Source organism: Mya arenaria, chromosome 2, assembly GCF_026914265.1.
Source record: "Mya arenaria isolate MELC-2E11 chromosome 2, ASM2691426v1".
In the NCBI taxonomy this organism is placed as follows: domain Eukaryota; kingdom Metazoa; phylum Mollusca; class Bivalvia; order Myida; family Myidae; genus Mya; species Mya arenaria.
This window is the reverse complement of record NC_069123.1, coordinates 34,196,388-34,213,998: the sequence shown is the minus strand read 5'-3', so window position 1 is coordinate 34,213,998 and position 17,611 is coordinate 34,196,388. Positions and strand designations below refer to the sequence as shown.

The window sequence follows — 17,611 nt, the reverse complement described above, 5'->3', positions numbered from 1 at the left end:
CACAGAAAATAAGCCATAATGATTATTCAGGATAATCTGAGGGCCCTAACTCCTAATTGATTAAAGCGATTTCCATGGCTATCGAACTTGATCAAGATATTATGGTCACAAACATGTGTTAAAAGTTTGGTGAGGATTGGACAAACAGTTTTCAAGAATTAGATCGGAAACAATCTTCGGGACGTATTTTTCAAGTCTTTTTTTGCAAATAAAGGGCCGTAACTCCTAAATGACAAAAGCGATTTCCATGGCTATCGAACTTGATCAAGATATTATGGTCACAATCATGTATGTAAAGTTTGGTGAGGATTGGACACATACTTTTCAAGAATTAGATTGGACACATATATTTTTGAAGTATTTTTGGCAAAAAAGGGCCGTAACTCCTAAATGACTAAAGCGATTTCCATGACTATCGAACTTGATCAAGATATTATGGTCACAAACATGTGTTTAAAGTTTGGTGAGGATTGGACAAACGGTTTTCAAGAATTAGATCGGAAACAATCTTCGGGAATTTTTGGCAAAAAAGGGCCGTAACTCCTAAATGACTAAAGCGATTTCCATGACTATCGAACTTGATCAAGATATTATGGTCACAAACATGTGTTTAAAGTTTGGTGAGGATTGGACAAACGGTTTTCAAGAATTAGATCGGAAACAATCTTCGGGACGTACGTACGTACGTACGTACGTACGTACGTACAAGGGCAACCCTATATGCCGACGTACGTACGTACGTACGTACGTACGGACAAGGGCAACCCTATATGCCGCCACTTTGTGGGGGCATAACAACGTATTTTATGTATTGCAACATATTTATAAAAAGATAAAGTCAATTGAATCAAATGAATATTTTCAATGTACTTTCTTTCCCGCGGTAAGTGGACTTTTCATCTTACTCCAACAAGTGAGGAGTATGGTTGATTCTCTTCGTGACTGAAATCAACATTTTTAAACACTTGGTGTATTTCAAATCTAGTCCATATAAACATCCCCTTTAGATTCTTTGACGATTGCATTTTCCATGGGAGATCACTGCGTAGGATAATCATACAAGTGTTGTTTAGCCACACTGTGGTTTCAATAATGTCAGGGGCGTAGCTACCCCTCTATTCATGTGGATTCATAAATGTGCTGGGGGGTTCGGGGGCATGCCCCCCTCAGAAAATTTTGAAAACCATGGTGCAATCTAGTGCATTCTGGAAAATAACCAGTTTTTGGATCATGTAGTCAAGTTCGCATACTGCTACTTCAGTGTTTTGTTTTTCAGAACCATGTTTTTTTCAGCCGCGTATTCACGTATAGGTGGCTACACGCCTGTATGTTGTGCATATGAATGTATAATTTGGTTTATATGATGCATCCTTAATGTAACACCTCCTTGCTGCTACACCAATAGAAACTTCATTGAATATTAGCAGTAAAAGAACTAGCACTGACGTTTCCAATTTTCGTCTGGGTCATTTAAATAATAGAAAACAAATTACAAGATAAACAAATTTGTTTTGACTTCTTTAATGAATTATATAAACACATTGTACAAACATATCATGACACTTTTAAACAAAAAGTATGGCTGTCAATTAAACAGTATGCTAGCTTTAAAGATTGAGGCAAACCATTGGAATTTTACAGCGGACTTAAAAAGGTGTATTTAAAGCTGCAATCTCACTAATTGATCGTTTTGACTACCGGCACTCTTTTATTGTTGGTCTATAAATAGACCATTTTTTGCATAGACCCAATTTTAAGTGATATAAGACTTCTGAAATAAGATCAGATTGCATTTTGTCATATTTATGGCTAAAATGATGTTTTATGGGTATAGTAACATTACGAACAATTTAATGTAAATGAACTTTTCGGCAGTCTTACCAAACATTTTTGATTGGTTCTATTGTGAATTATCTAATATGACTGAATTAAAGGAATGATAACCAAATCAGCTTTTGAGACAAAATTTTTAAAGTGTCTAAAATGACAATCTGTGAAAGTGCAGCTTTAAGTTTTGATCATTTACACATTGTTAAATTATAAATAACTGTTTAAAAGGTCTCATGTACAAAATAAGATAATAATTTTCATACAAATATCTAAAATTGATTAAAATAATAAAGTACCATTAACATATTTCTTAATAGTGCTGTTTCTCAACTGACAAAACCATTCAAAGCCATCATTTCAACTATGAAGTTATTTTTAACTTTCAACTTTTTTTATAGCATATATGCAACAAAATATACCAAAAATACAAGCCATGAACAATATGATTGTTCAACTTGCATTGTCCTTGACCTTTTAAAATGACCATTTTCCTGTTCTGTCTATTTGTAAGTTGTGCCCTGGGGAATGAAGTATGACTGTATGAATCACAAAAAGCAATAAAAACACTAAAAAAAATCCCCCATTCCCCCTGTAATTTCTAATACAGCAGTAAAATCAAGCAATGTTCAAGATTGATTGTGCTGCCAAATCAAAAACATGTTTGCCAAAACATTTAGAGCTGCATTCTCACAGATATACCGTTTTAACAACTTTTGTTTTGTCTTGGAATGAGCAAATTTTTGCGTAAATATCAGCAAACCAATGGTAAAAGATTGCTGACAAAACATCAAATCCCAGATTTCATATTTCCTTCGAAGATTAATGTTACTAACGGTTTAAGAAAAGTGCATAAAACATCAATGTTTTAACTTAAATAAAAAAGTCTGCAATTGAATTTTTTGTCAGTAGTCTTATATTACTGGTTTCCATGCATTTTTCGCAAAGACTGGATGGTACCAATCCAAAACAAACAAGAGGCCCAAAAGGGCCTATGCTCTACTGGCTGGGTTTGTGTGGTCAACATCACTGTTTTCGAAAAGAACCAACCCCTTATGGGTATCTGAATACTCAAAACTGAAGACTGTATCATATTCGCAAGCATTTATTACAAAATAGCATTTTTTATACTATCAAGGCCCATCATCTAATAATTTCAAGGCCAATAATCCAGGAAACATGGGCAGATCAGGTTTTTGAAAGGAACTGAGCTCTAATGGATATACTGGACAAGTTTCATCAAGATACAATCAAAACTGAAGACTGTATCGTGTTACCGAGCAATTGTTTACTGACACACTATTTTTTTTTATTATCAAGGCCCATAATCTTGGCATGCATGGGCAGATCTGGCTGGTTTTCGAAAGGAACCGAGCTCATATGGATATGTAGATACTGTACAAGTTTCATTGAGATACAATCAAAAAGGCTGTATCATGTTAACGAGCAATTGCCTACTGACACACTGATTTTTGTATACTATCAAGGCCCATAAACTAGGCATACATGGGCGGATCTGGCTGGTTTTCGAAAGGAACTGTAGGCTGTATCATGTAAACGAGGATTGTTTACAGATGCACATACTACGTACACATTACCATCGCATAAGCTCTTCTGGCCTTTGGCCAGTAGAGCTAAAAATGAAAACAGTTGTCAAAACATCCAAAGTGTGAGAGTGCATCTTTAACATTTGAAAGTAACTCTGTTTGCCTCATGCCCCTAAACAAGGTTTAATCATATTATATGAGCAGTGGGCTTGTCCCTGTATTTTTTATTGTATGATTGCAGTAATGGATACTGGTCTCATTACCTTCTGACAATTTTTCATCAATTTTAAGGAAACAGAAAACACATATTAAGCTCATATCACGCTGTACAAATTTAATCTATTTCATTACGTTGAGAAATAGTCCCTAAAAATATTAATTGTGGAAACATATCTTATCTAAATACATACAGGAAATGGTGACATCATTTACCAATTTAGTATGAAAAATGCAGTTTCCTGATATTTGAATAGTGGTTCTTTATTTAAGCATCTCAATTCATTCAACATACACATAGTATGTATCAAGTTTCAAAGGAAACCAAATCATTGTAACAATTGTTTTCAAAGCAAATATTCACACTCTTGACAAACTTCTCTTCCTAGTTTCAACCTTGAGACTTTTTGATGAGTCTGCACCTTCCCTCCTCTTATACAGTGGCTTCAAGCAATAAAGCTAAAAGCTCAAGTTGAGCAGCTGGTGAACAAGACTGCTGTGTTGATAGTTAGTTGACAAACTGCACACTTGATGCCATAAATCATGTCCATCAACCTCTAGAATAAAGAAATGACGCAGCACAGAATTGATTTCAATTGGACCTCTCTGTACTTTCATCCCCTAAGGCCTTGTTGTAGTCAAAGACTATGTCTTAGTGTGCAGTGCGTGATCTTGAGAAGCCTAAATCTGCTCGTCTGAGGAAGTAAGTCTGGCAGAGTGTGAAACTCCTGTCTACTCATATGCTATACGCCTGTGATCTATGTCTTCTTGTTTGTGCCCAACCATCACCTGAAGAGAATTTAGAGGAAGTTAGTGCTTGACTACAAGTTAATGTGACAAAACAAGGTCTTTTATTTATGCCACCAAGATCTAGTATTCCAAGTGTCATATCTTGTATGTTAACTCAAAGCAATTGAGCATAAACTGTTTGGTAATTTATTTTAAGTCACTGCTTCCACTTATACTATCAGTAATATTGAACATGAACCGACTGACCCAAATATATTCTAAATATTTTTATGTGCAGAAACCATAATCCTATTAACCCAAAAGTAATCCAATTGTATGTCTTCATAAACATTTTACAACAATATTTGTCAATTTAACTCAAATATTGATTATTGTTTTTTTGTCAGACAAACACAGAGATGGCCCTATATATATTGCTCACCTGATTTGAGAAAGGATTCTAAATTAGTTATTGTTTGAACACTTACTGGACACTTTCGGTCTGACTTTATAATGCAGCTGGTGAAAATATTAAATGTCCCTTTATAATGGGCTTACAAAAACATAAAAAAAAATGTATTTGTTTAAAAATTACAAAGGGCCATAATTCTTACAAAATAAGTTTGTATTGAGCAGAATAAAAAGGCTTTGCCTAAAATACAACCTCAGAACTATATTTACAAGTAAAACAAAAAAATCTACAACTTGAAATATGTTTGCTATATCTGGTTTTGAGAGAGAATGATCAGAAGAAAACATCACACATTCACAATCATATTAAAAAATAATTAGGTTTTTTTTTTTAATAAATTCTATTTCAAAAACACTGCAAAAGACAAGACACTTACATTCAATTTCTTGATTTAATACATTGATGATTATCAATTCTCATGAAGCGAGATGGGTCTTACACTCTAACCAGTGCAACTTGCATGTTCTTAGTTGCTCAGTTATTACCTTTTTTAAATTTCTCCTCTTGATCTGAGCCACGCCAAAATGATGGGAGATGCTTTTGTTGTCTTTTCCATCAGAAAGTATAGCACCTCTGTGTTTCTGTTTATCTCCTGAAACAGTAATAGTGTATTAATAATAATAACAATAATAATAATTAGTGACTTTTATTGGAATTATTTTCACCGCTTGTGCCTTGCACATTGGGGAACAAAATTGACTCTCGGAAAAATACAAATTGGACAGGCCAACATCGATAATATATTGGTAAAATATACATATTTTATTTATAACAGTATGCAGTTGTTGTTTTTTCAAATCCTACATAATTATATTATCAATGATATTTCATAATACAATATAAGTTATATAAAAATTGAAATAACATGGCATAGTTGTTGACAGAACATGAACAAATAAATGTGTAAGACTACTACTTTATGGGGTGTAAATAACTCAGGGCTATATTTCACTTTAGGGACATTTGAACACTTTTGGTGAAGATCCACTACCACACCCACTAATCCCCCCCTTCTGAAACCATATTTTTTATGGATCAACATATGGTAAAGGAATTTGACAGATGGTAACCTTAGGAACATTTCTGTGACATTATTTTGAAAACAGGCCAGCAGGATCTGAGGAGAAGATTTTTCCATTTAGACATATAGCGAAAAGTAGCTCCGCACCCTACAGCAAGTTTTTTTATGAATCAATATCCGGTGAAGAAAATTCATACAGGGTATTGAAACATTTTTTTTGCTTCATATGAAGATAACTTAACTAGCTCTTCATCATACTAAATAAAAATTAGCACAGTCTATGCCGCACACACAGAGCCCCGCATTTGATCTTTTACCAAAGTTTGATCGAGAGTTTAGTTTCTTGGCACACTATGACAAGTCTTTACAGGTATATTAAAGCTGCACTCTCACAGATTGATCGTTTTGAAAAAGTTTTTTTTTTTTTATCTTGGAATGAGCCACTTTATGCGAAAATGAATGGAAAGCAGTGATATAAGAGTGCTGACAAAAAATCAGATCACCGATTTTAATTTAAAAAATGGATACTTGTGCATTTTTCTTAAACTGTTAGTAATGCTTTATGCCATTAAAATTAGTTTAGTCAGATCTTATGTCAGCAGTCTTATATCACTTATAGCAGATATTTTGGCAAAAATTGGCTCATTCAAAGACAAAAAATAAAAGATTTGTCAAAATGGTAAATCCGTGAGAGTGCAGCTTTAAAGTGTTTGAGAAAAGTAATCATCTTATCAACACCGGTAAGAAAACAAATACAGGGCTCTTTGCAGCTGTATAGTCTGTCCTTTAGTTAATTCAAAATGGTGAAGAAAAATAAAAGTTGTCTTCTGTTTTAACTTTTAAGTCATTCAAAGGAATATTGCCTACTGTTGCAGCATTTGTGACTGCACATATCATGTGATATACACACACTGATATATAACAAAACCAAGTTCATTTGTCTCAGTATTTGCCAATTTTGGGCTTTCACTTCTTGAACATGTTTTGAGTTTTAGTGATCTGAATAGGCTAATGTTTTTTTATGACAATGATGCAGGTGATCTAAAACATATTTTTTTCATCAAAAGATCTAGGAATGAACAAAAAAAATTTGTGTGAAAAAACAACAGTTCAATTCATTTTTTTATGTAATTTAGTTAAAAACAAAACTTATTTAAAGTAACTATATATATCTCTATATAATTCTATTATTTATTCCACAGAATATATTCCAACAGCAAATTTTAATGATATGCTTTTTTCAACCATTCCAATTTATTTTGTCAATAAGATCATTTAAACTATTAGCAGGCAAATTGACTATATTTAATAAATATCAGTAGGAAAATGATCAACTAAGATCTTAATTATACACAGTAAAGACAGTTACCATGACAATACTTGGTGCTTTTAGATGAAGGCAAAGATAACAGTCAGAGAGTTGCTACTGAAAAATTTCTTATCAAAATTTGATCAGGGTCAGTAGCCTTCAATGATATATTGTCATGGACCTATAAACTATGGTTTATAGGTCTGTGATTTATGTATATTGAATTAAAAATAAATAAAAATGTACATTAATTTTACTATATTCTTCTTTATATCTTAAATTCTGAACAATACAATTTTATTGTTTTATATGTCACTGAATGCATGACTTGTGTTCTTTTTTAGTTGCTAAACTTTTAATACTAACATGCCACACATATATATTAATGTTTTATGCAGTTTTCTTAAATCGTTAGTAAGGCTTAAGCCATTAATTATTAATTTCTGACCGAAATATGCCAATCTTTGATGTTAGCTTTTGTCAGCAATCTTCAATCAAAATTTGCTTTTTCCAAGACAAAAATAAAAAAAAACAGTTGTAATATTGGTAAATCTGTGAGAGTGCAGCTTTAATTTATTATAATTTGGCGATTAATTCACGTTTACATATCATATATGTGTTTCAAGAAATGGAACTTGATTGAATATTTTAAATATCAAAATATATATTTGATAATCCTATTTGAGTGTCAACAATTATTAAAGTGTGTCAACGTTAATATACCATCCTCCACAGCTCCAACCCTGAAGAACACTCGCACAATATTGTCCCCCACCGCCACTAAGGAAAGTCCCAATAAAATTTAAAACATATTGACCTTAAAACTACTTGTGAATAATAATTTATAATTAATATACTGTCATTTAAACCTTAAAGTTGTTGAAATTATAATAGCTGCATTTTCCACATACTGATAAGTCATTTAAATAGCATAATTCTAGGCACCACCATACTTGTAAGTTTTCTTTTTCTAAGTCTAAATTTAAGTTACTATGAAATGGCCTTATTTATTGCTTTTCCTATGTATTGAATGACTTCGTTCTTTGAAAAAAGGCCTTTTCATTGTTTTTATGATCCTTGTGGGAAACAGTGACACCATTCTGTGTATATCATAAACTTGTCAGACACTTTTAAATGTCCCCACAGTAGGACTGCAGAAAAAACCTTGACACTACCTAGTACAGAAAAGATGCTACACTAAATATTAAAAGTTGTAAATTTCTGGTTCTCAAGCTCTTCAAATTTGTTTAAATTATTACATATAGCTCGATATTTTTAGAATCATTCAATTTTTAAATTATTATCAAAGTGAAGAGTTTGATAAAGATTTAATATAATACTTTCAATCAATAGCCTTTTTGATACTATAAAATCTATTACTTTTATTATTTTTCCTCCAGAAACCATTCCCTTATATTATAAGAAATTGTTCAATGAGGGTATGATTAAGTAAAATCTCCTATTATAAAGAGTACCATATATATTCATAAAAGAAACACAACTTTCACTGCACTACAATTAAAAAGACAAAGCATTTGCAAAGCAAAGTAGAATATTAGGTCTCTGACTAACTGATACATTCACTTAATCATATGACTGAAAATTTTCTTTCTAAAATTTCTTTTTCTCAAGTTCTTCAACTTTCTTTAAAAATTCTAAAATGGAAAATATGACATATATATATCTGTACTTCAAGAATAAAAAAATAAATAAATAAATTCTTTTTCAGGTAAAGAGTATGATTTAGATTTGAATTTTAACAACTTTTTTATGTAAAATGTATTATTTTTCATTGCCTTCATTCTTAAAGCAAACCCCTTAAATTTCCATTTCCAAAATCTCCAATTATAAAGAATTCCATATTCATTACAGAAACACTGTCTGTTTCACTATTAACTAGTCTAATAAATAAGCAAAGCAATTATTTAAACATAAAATGAAATGATGATGTAATAAGAAATGCTAACAGCAATACGGGATTTTATTTACATTTAGAAATGGGATCAAAGATGACACTTGACATTCTAAATGAACGAGAATGCTTAGAAAATATACAGAAATATGGAAGAGTTTTGATTCTTAATGACACAAATTCAAAGTAATGTTCCTTTCTTGATTGGGTGGGACTAATTTAGCTCCGCCTAAAAATTGTTTTGTCATCAGATTAGGTATAACACACAATGTGATTGGATCAAAATCCTGATATATAATAAACTCTGAATGGAGGCATCCAATCAAAATCTAGTAATATTTCCATTTGTTTCCAATTGATTGCACCATCAGTGATTTACACAGTCAGTGATTTATGGCCTTTTAACTTGTAATGGTCAAGTGGCAAGTGCATATATGACTTATGTTAAATCATGTTTTAAGAGCTAATTAGAATTTTAAAGTCTAAGCTATGTGACAGAAAATTAATACCAAAATCTTTTTTTGAATTGTAGTAACTGATTCTTTTGGATTTTATGAGGTCAGACATTTTAAGATACATTTATATAGTATATTTAGTATCATTACAGTTTGTATAACTCTTAATATGTATCCGTCTTGCGGGTAAATTCCACATCAAATTCAATTCTTATGTGTTGACATATAAAAACAATATAATATTCAGTGGATATGTGTTGATCAAGCATTTAATAACATGCCACAAAGCAGAATATTTATGAGGTCATTTTTTTTTTACTTCAGACCCTGGGGCAAGTTTGGAGAGTTGCACAGAATGCTTATAGAACTAAAGTGTTGGGAATCAGTTCCTGTTTGCAGTGTGTGTAAACCACGTGATAAATTGCGTCATAAATGCTACGTCAGAAGGCAATATTTTGATTTAAAACAAGAGGGCCAAATGGCCCTGAATTGCTCACCTGTCATATATTGCACAGATTTTTTAAGTTTTCACTATAACACATATAGAGAAAACCCATCAGCCCCAGGGTGTGGCCAATTTTGACCCCAGGGCCATAATTTGAACAAACTTTGTAGAGGTCCACTAGACGATGAATCATGCCAAATATCTAAGCTCTAAGCCACGTAAGTTCAGAGGAGATGATTTTTGAAGTTTTCACTATAAACATATAGAGAAAACCCGTGACCCCCCAGGGGCCGGGGCCAATTTTGATCTCAGGGCCATAATTTGAACAATCTTTGTAGAGGTCCACTAGACGATGAATCATTCCAAATATCTAAGCTCTAGTCCAAGTAAGTTCAGAGGAAAAGATTTTTGAAGTTTTAACTATAAACATATAGAGAATACCCTAACCCCCCGGGGCGGGGCCAATTTTGACCCCAAGGCCATAATTTGAACAATCTTTGTAGAGGTCCACTAGACGATGAATCATGCCAAATATCTAAGCTCTAAGCAACGTAAGTTCAGAGGAGATTTTTGATTTTTTTTACTATAACCATATAGAGAAAACCCATGACCCCCCAGGGGGCGGGGCCAATTTTGACCCCAAGGCCATAATTTGAACAGTCTTTGTATAGGTCCACTAGACGATGAATCATGCCAAATATCTAAGCTCTAGTCCAAGTAAGTTCAAAGGAGAAGATTTTTGAAGTTTTCACTATAAACATATAGAGAAAACCCATGACCCCCCGGGGCGTGGCCAATTTTGACCCCAAGGCCATAATTTGAACAATTTTTGTAAAGGTCCACTAGACGATGAATCATGCCAAATATCTAAGGTCTAGTCCAAGTAAGTTCAGAGGAGAAGATTTTTGAAGTTTTAACTATAAACATATAGCAAATACCCATGACCCCCCGGGGTGGGACCAATTTTGACCCCAGGGCCATAATTTGAACAAACTTTGTAGAGGTCAACTAGACGATGAATCATGCCAAATATCTAAGCTCTAAGCAACGTAAGTTCAGAGGAGATTTTTGATTTTTTTTACTATAAACATATAGAGAAAACCCATGACCCCCCGGGGGCGGGGCCAATTTTGACCCCAAGGCCATAATTTGAACAGTCATTGTAGAGGTCCACTAGACGATGAATCATGCCAAATATCTAAGCTCTAGTCCAAGTAAGTTCAAAAGAGAAGATTTTTGAAGTTTTCACCATAAACATATAGAGAAAACCCATGACCCCCCGGGGCGTGGCCAATTTTGACCCCAAGGCCATAATTTGAACAATTTTTGTAAAGGTCCACTAGACGATGAATCATGCCAAATATCTAAGGTCTAGTCCAAGTAAGTTCAGAGGAGAAGATTTTTGAAGTTTTAACTATAAACATATAGAAAATACCCATGACCCCCCGGGGTGGGGCCAATTTTGACCCTAGGGCCATAACTTGAACAAACTTTGTAGAGGTCCACTAGACGATGAATCATGCCAAATATCTAATCTCTAGACCAAGTAAGTTCAGAGGAGAAGATTTCTTAAGTTTTCACTATAAATATATAGAGAAAACCCATGACCCCCCGGGGCGTGGCCAATTTTGACCCAAGGGCCATAATTTGAACAATCTTGGTAGAGGACTATTTGGTGATCCTAACTACCAAATATCAACGGCCTAAGCTTTGTGGTTTGGGAGAAGAAGATTTTTAAAGTTTTTCCTTTTGGTTGCCATGGCAACCAGAGTTCTGCATGGAATTGAATTCTTTGAACAACTTTGATAGAAGACCACCCAAAGGACATCCCTATGAAGTTTTATTAATATTGGCCAAGCGGTTAAGGAGGAGATGTCTTTTAAGTAAATTGTTGACGGACGACACACGATGCATGCCGGACAAAAGGCGATCACTAAAGCTCACCTTGTCACAAAGTGACAGGTGAGCTAAAAAGACTTTAAGCAAAGATAACTTTACTATTTCTTCACCATTTTAAATGAAACAAAGCGCAGTCTACGCCACCTACGGAGCCTTGCTTTCGGCCATTTACCAGAGTTTGATTGCAAGTTTAATTGCTTTAAACACTTCGACAAACCTTTTCACAATACGGCCATCGGACGGAGCACTGTCAAAACATGATTTTGAAAACGGGCGAAGCGTTTGATGAAACTAATGACTTTATCAAATGTCGGTAATAAAACAAATGCAGGGCTCTTTAAGCGGCATAGACTGCCCTTTGTTTCATTTATAATGGTGGTGTAAAAGAAAAGGTATCTTTAATTTAAGTGTTCATTTTAAGCAAAATGTTGCCTTCCGACGTAGCATATATGACGTAATTTATCACGTGGTATACACACACTGGTTTGACTATTGGTAATCAGTTCAAATCACGTTACTGTTTATTAATAGAAGAAATATTTTTTGACAATACCTGGTACCGTTCTTGTAATTTTATTCTTGTACAAAAACTCATCATCCTTTACTCTACTTATGTTAGGTAAAGGATTGAAAATATCTAGTTAGTGTATTTTATGGAATTATTTTTACCACCTGTACAATACAATTTGGGAAAAAAAGTTGACATTGGGAAAAATACAAAATCAGGCTTAAATATCTAATTTAGATTTTAATGGCAAAATATATCATCGAAATTGGAGTTCGGGATGAACAAGCCTGAATTATTACTCTATTGCTTGGCATATTTTTTTTCAAGCCCTGCTATATTAAATTCAGAATTAGAACAAGCCCCGATGACATAATTTTCACCAGTGCATGATTGTGGGCTTGTGCTAAAATATTCTATATACTACATGTTTTAAAGATTTTTATGCATATATTATTTTGTTAATTTATAGTAAGTCTTTTCAAGATTTTTTATTCATTAATGTTATGAAATCTCCACTTATCAAATTTGGAAAACATAAAATATGGTGAAAAATGGACAAGTTTTCACTAGGGAAGAAGGCAGTAAGGCAGTAAATTTCACCAAAAAAAACCCACTATTAATGTTGTTGTTGCTTTAGCCATATTGTTAATGATTACAACTGAACAAAATTGACAAGATGAAAGAAGAAAAACTGATTTCAGGAACATACCAGTTATTTTTTCATTATAATTGATCATCAGAACATCACTAATTAGTATAGTCTATCTATATCATTATTAAAAAAAAAGAACATGGAAATTATATTGATATAGTATATGAAAAATATTACTTGAAACTTAATGAAATCTCAAAACGCTGAAGTATAAGCAATAGTGTTGTGCCGAAGATCAGTTATAATCGACAATTGATCGGAAAGGCCTTCATCAGCGACAATCGATAGTGAAATTTGAACAATCGATTATAGAAACAAGAGATGTAACCACTACCGACTACCAGTTAAAAGATTGTCTTGAAAATATATTTTGTTTCTGGTCAATACATGTTAATGTTGAAATGTTCATGTGGTACTATGTTGTGTTATCTAGTCATATTATCATGTCAGTAGCTCACTACAGTACCTTATTACAAATTTTCTTTGTAATTTAACTGCAAAAGGATTGGTTCTCAACATCACACTTTTGTGGTTTTAAAATGTTACCGGTATTGTTTACTTCTTAAATCATGTAATAATTTAGTTTTCTCAGTTTTCTGAAAGAAAATGTTCTTGTAAAACACAGAATATTCAACTGTTTGTTTTACTTGTTACTGACTGATTATCAAAACGAAATTGATATTTTTCTTTGTGTTTACTTTACACATGTATTCAATACCGTACACAAAATTTAGAGCCTGCAGTCTCATGATCTGTAATAGTAACTTGTAAACACTAAAGTATAGTTGCGTTCTGAATAAATAATGTAATTTATACAAATAAATGTACAAATAATATTGTAAGGGAACATTTTTTCTTAAACTGGTTCATGTAGTTTATCTATATGCCTTATATATGATGACCTAAGATAGTTAAATAATGATTAAAACGATTAATAATCGATCATTGATTGTTTTCATAAACCGAAAAGTATTTCAGTCCGATTCCCAACACTAATAAGCAATAAAAACAGTCAATTGTATATATATAATATATATCAACATCTACAGATACTTAGCCATAAGTTTTCAATTTTGGATAATATTAACAAAATTAGAATTGCATACCTTCTTGTGTACATCTGTTTAATAAAATGAATAATTTTCCTTTATCATTAAGTAAAACAGTTTTTAAAATAACAATTGAAGGATTAAAATTTTGAGCTACTAATTGCATTACCATAGATCTACTCAAATTTTGACACTTTTTAAAGAATAACCAATAATAATTTCCAAATCTTCAAATGTAAAAGATCTACAGCATTCTTCCAAAATGGAAATATTTCATACTTGACTGAGTTCTTATTGAAAAATTGTCCTGAGGTAAAATGGTATTATTAAAACATGTGCTAACAATATTCCCAAATAATTTGGTACAGTATGACAAACAAATAAGCACATGATTGTGAAGAATCACTGTTTCTATGTACAATTGACTGGTGCAATAGTTAGCAATAGACTTGGCGTCAATTGAATTTAGTTTGAAGGATAAACAATAACACTTTTTTACCTTTTTTTTTCAAAAAAATGATTGCAGTCAATTGTAACCATGAACTCCCCAGGTCCGGGGAATAGTGGGATTTTCGGTTCAGCCAACCCCGGCTTTATAAAGCTACAATAATTAGCAATCAGGGATACTTTTTTATTATTTTGACATTTGTTATTAAAGTTAACCTGGGAGGAAAAGTGCGCCCGGTGTGGGGCTCGAACCCACGACCGCCGGAACACTAGCATGGCGCTCTAACCAACTGGGCTACCCGGGTGGGCGGCTGGTTCTAACCGACACTAACTACATTATGTATCCCTGTCTCGAGTCTGCCATAGTCTAAAAATCTTCAAAAGACTGAAGGCCATTTAGGTGGACTAACCCCCGCTTAAATTCCTTCCCTGCAGGAATGAACTGATGGTAAAATGGCCTCGCACCAAAGGGAACCTAGGTTACGCCCATTCCCGAGGAAATTTTGCGGGGGAAAAGCAGACAAAGCTTTGCGGAGTAATGTCACTATGTGGGGGGGGGGGGGGCATACCTGTGCGTGATCAAAAATAACAAACAATTCTTATCATTTAAACCATCATGAAAACAAACGGCATTTAGACTTACCATACAGTTGTCTTCAATAAGTCCATAGCCCAAAATTTTATGATTGTCCATTTCAATCCATTTTTACACGAATGTTCGTCTGAGGTCACCGGAGTAGGTCCTACTTGATTTGATGCTAAACCGGTTTAAGAAAATGTTCGTCTCCTACGCAGTAACCTCCCCTACTGTACAGTAGCAAATATAAAATCCATCACAAAATCTTCGCCTAACTCTCATAAATGTCACCGTGACTTATGTGATTTAAAAATATGTTAATATTTAATCAACGTGTTTAACGATATTCATCTTTGAAACATTATTACAGTATCTTTATCCTCCATTCACAAACACGTGGACATGATATTGATAAGCAAAGTACATGCGTATATTTGATAAACGAACAAAAACATGCAAACAGGTAGCAGGATGAAACAATATGAACAATATCATTCCTAATGCTTAGAACGTATACTTGATCAAAGATAATGTCATTCAAGACATGAGTTTTTAAACTATCATGAATTGCGTGAAGGGCTATACACTTTTGCAAAAAAATACCACTTGCAATAGTATTTGGATATATTTACTTCTTATTTATCAATGTAAAGCTATCATTCAGTTATGGCAGGTGTTCAATGTAACTGAGCACAATTTAAGAGTGTAAACGAATTTCGTCACTGCTTTTAGCTACAGCTCCTAAACCCTGACAATAAGTGAACCGAGATAATGGCTCCTTTTCAAAGAATCATTTGAAATGGATGAATTCTGAAACAAAGAATGATTGTTGAGCTTATTTTTTTACGAAGTATTAAGTCAATACACAATGTTATAGAACATTTATAAATAATATCACTGACTTATAAATAATTGTTTAACCTATACTGGTAATAGGTTCGTGATAGTGCTATCATACATATATGTACCCATTTCATATGACAAGAAAAATAACATACCGTGAGTGATGGAAACGAAATAATAAAAAGAAGCCACTTTTGCATAGGATAAAAGATACACATCGAAAGGTTTTTTTCTTTAAATTGGAGTGATCAAATTAAGTTTGTCACTAAGTCAACATAGTTTAATGTACCTACTGACAATATAAGATGGTGTTCTCTAACCTATTCGATTAACTGAAAGACACAAATTGAGCCCACCAGGAAATGAAAATTAGTAAGTTATTCTTTTTAAAAGTATTTAATATTTTCGAGCATCTAGGACCAGAAGGCTTCAGAAAAGGATAAATAATTCGCAAATCTAACGCAGTTGTATTTAAGATCACTGTTTTAGATTGCACACAACGTCACAAGTGAAAACACCGATGTAATACTCGAAATCAGGTAACATCTTGCAATGTTATTTTCTTGAATAATCTACAATATTAAATTAATGAGCAATAATATCATGACATGTATATATCACAACTTTATTTCTCCCCAGCAGATGTTATACGGTGAAAGTCTCCAACTGGTGATTCCTCCAACTTCTGTGATCACCAACTTCTGTGAACTCCAATTGGTGGCTTTTATCTATAGAAATTGACTGTGGAATTCTCCAATTGGAATTTTTCCCAATTGGAGAGCCGTTTTTACAAAATCATAATTTTTGATTATTTATTAGATTTTAATTATGTTTATGAATCTAGTACTACAGACATACATAGAAATGTAATTTTCTGTTCCAAATTGTAATATTTGATTTTTTTCAAATTGCTGATTTTTTCCCCCGTTTCGGCTCATATGGAAAATTCTCCAATTGGAGTTTGCCAAAACCCCGCGGGGGACCTAAAATCCAATTGGTGGCCAACGGGAGAAATCAATTTTGGAATTAAAATTTTCATATTTCTTTAAACTTTTTTTTTAATTTTGCTTAAAATATTTCTTATTTAATGGGCAAACTTTCTATGTGTCGCTTTTGAAGTTGATATCTAAGATAATAAAAAAACTAAGTTTGCAAGTAAACCGGATTTGCAAACTTATACCGGATGCTGTTTTATGGTAAATATACATTACTGATAACAGGATTGTAACCGTGTATTTAATAGCTGAAAACGCATACATATTAAATGATTGATGATTGCTTAAAGATTTACTTTCGTCTCATGAGGTAAAAATACCGTAATTTCTGCATTTTTCTTTCAAATCAAACTCGGTATCTCTTAAAAGAACGATTGTTTTCGACATTTATTCATCCTTTTAAGTATATTAAAACAATTGTTTTAATTGTTGTAAATCTTATTTGGGAGTAAGCGTGCATCTTTAAGGGTTTTAGAAACCTGGCTAAAACCCATCTCATTAATATTTTGGAGCCAATTACCAATGAATTGATTCGTAAATGTTTCATTTTTCATTTGTTTGTCAACACTGAGACCATGATGGCGAAGTACCACGGAAATACTCTAGTCAAGTATCGATATCGATCTGAACTCATGTAACCACATAACTTCGTGATTCAAAATAGTATATGTTTTACAACAACCATAGGTTGGCTTGAATTTTGACGTG

General features: G+C 33.0%; 1 long non-coding RNA gene across 2 annotated transcripts; it reads right to left on the bottom strand.

The window, feature by feature from the left end:
* Positions 1-1,511: 1,511 nt before the first annotated feature.
* Positions 1,512-16,862, bottom strand: LOC128224662 (uncharacterized). Of its 2 annotated transcripts, XR_008259517.1 has the most exons (4): positions 16,202-16,862; positions 15,132-15,295; positions 5,277-5,383; positions 1,512-4,379 (listed from the first exon to the last, which is right to left on the bottom strand). It is a non-coding gene; the product is annotated as an uncharacterized LOC128224662 (long non-coding RNA). The 2 variants fall into 2 exon arrangements; XR_008259516.1 differs by having other exon boundaries at positions 15,132-16,838.
* Positions 16,863-17,611: the final 749 nt, after the last annotated feature.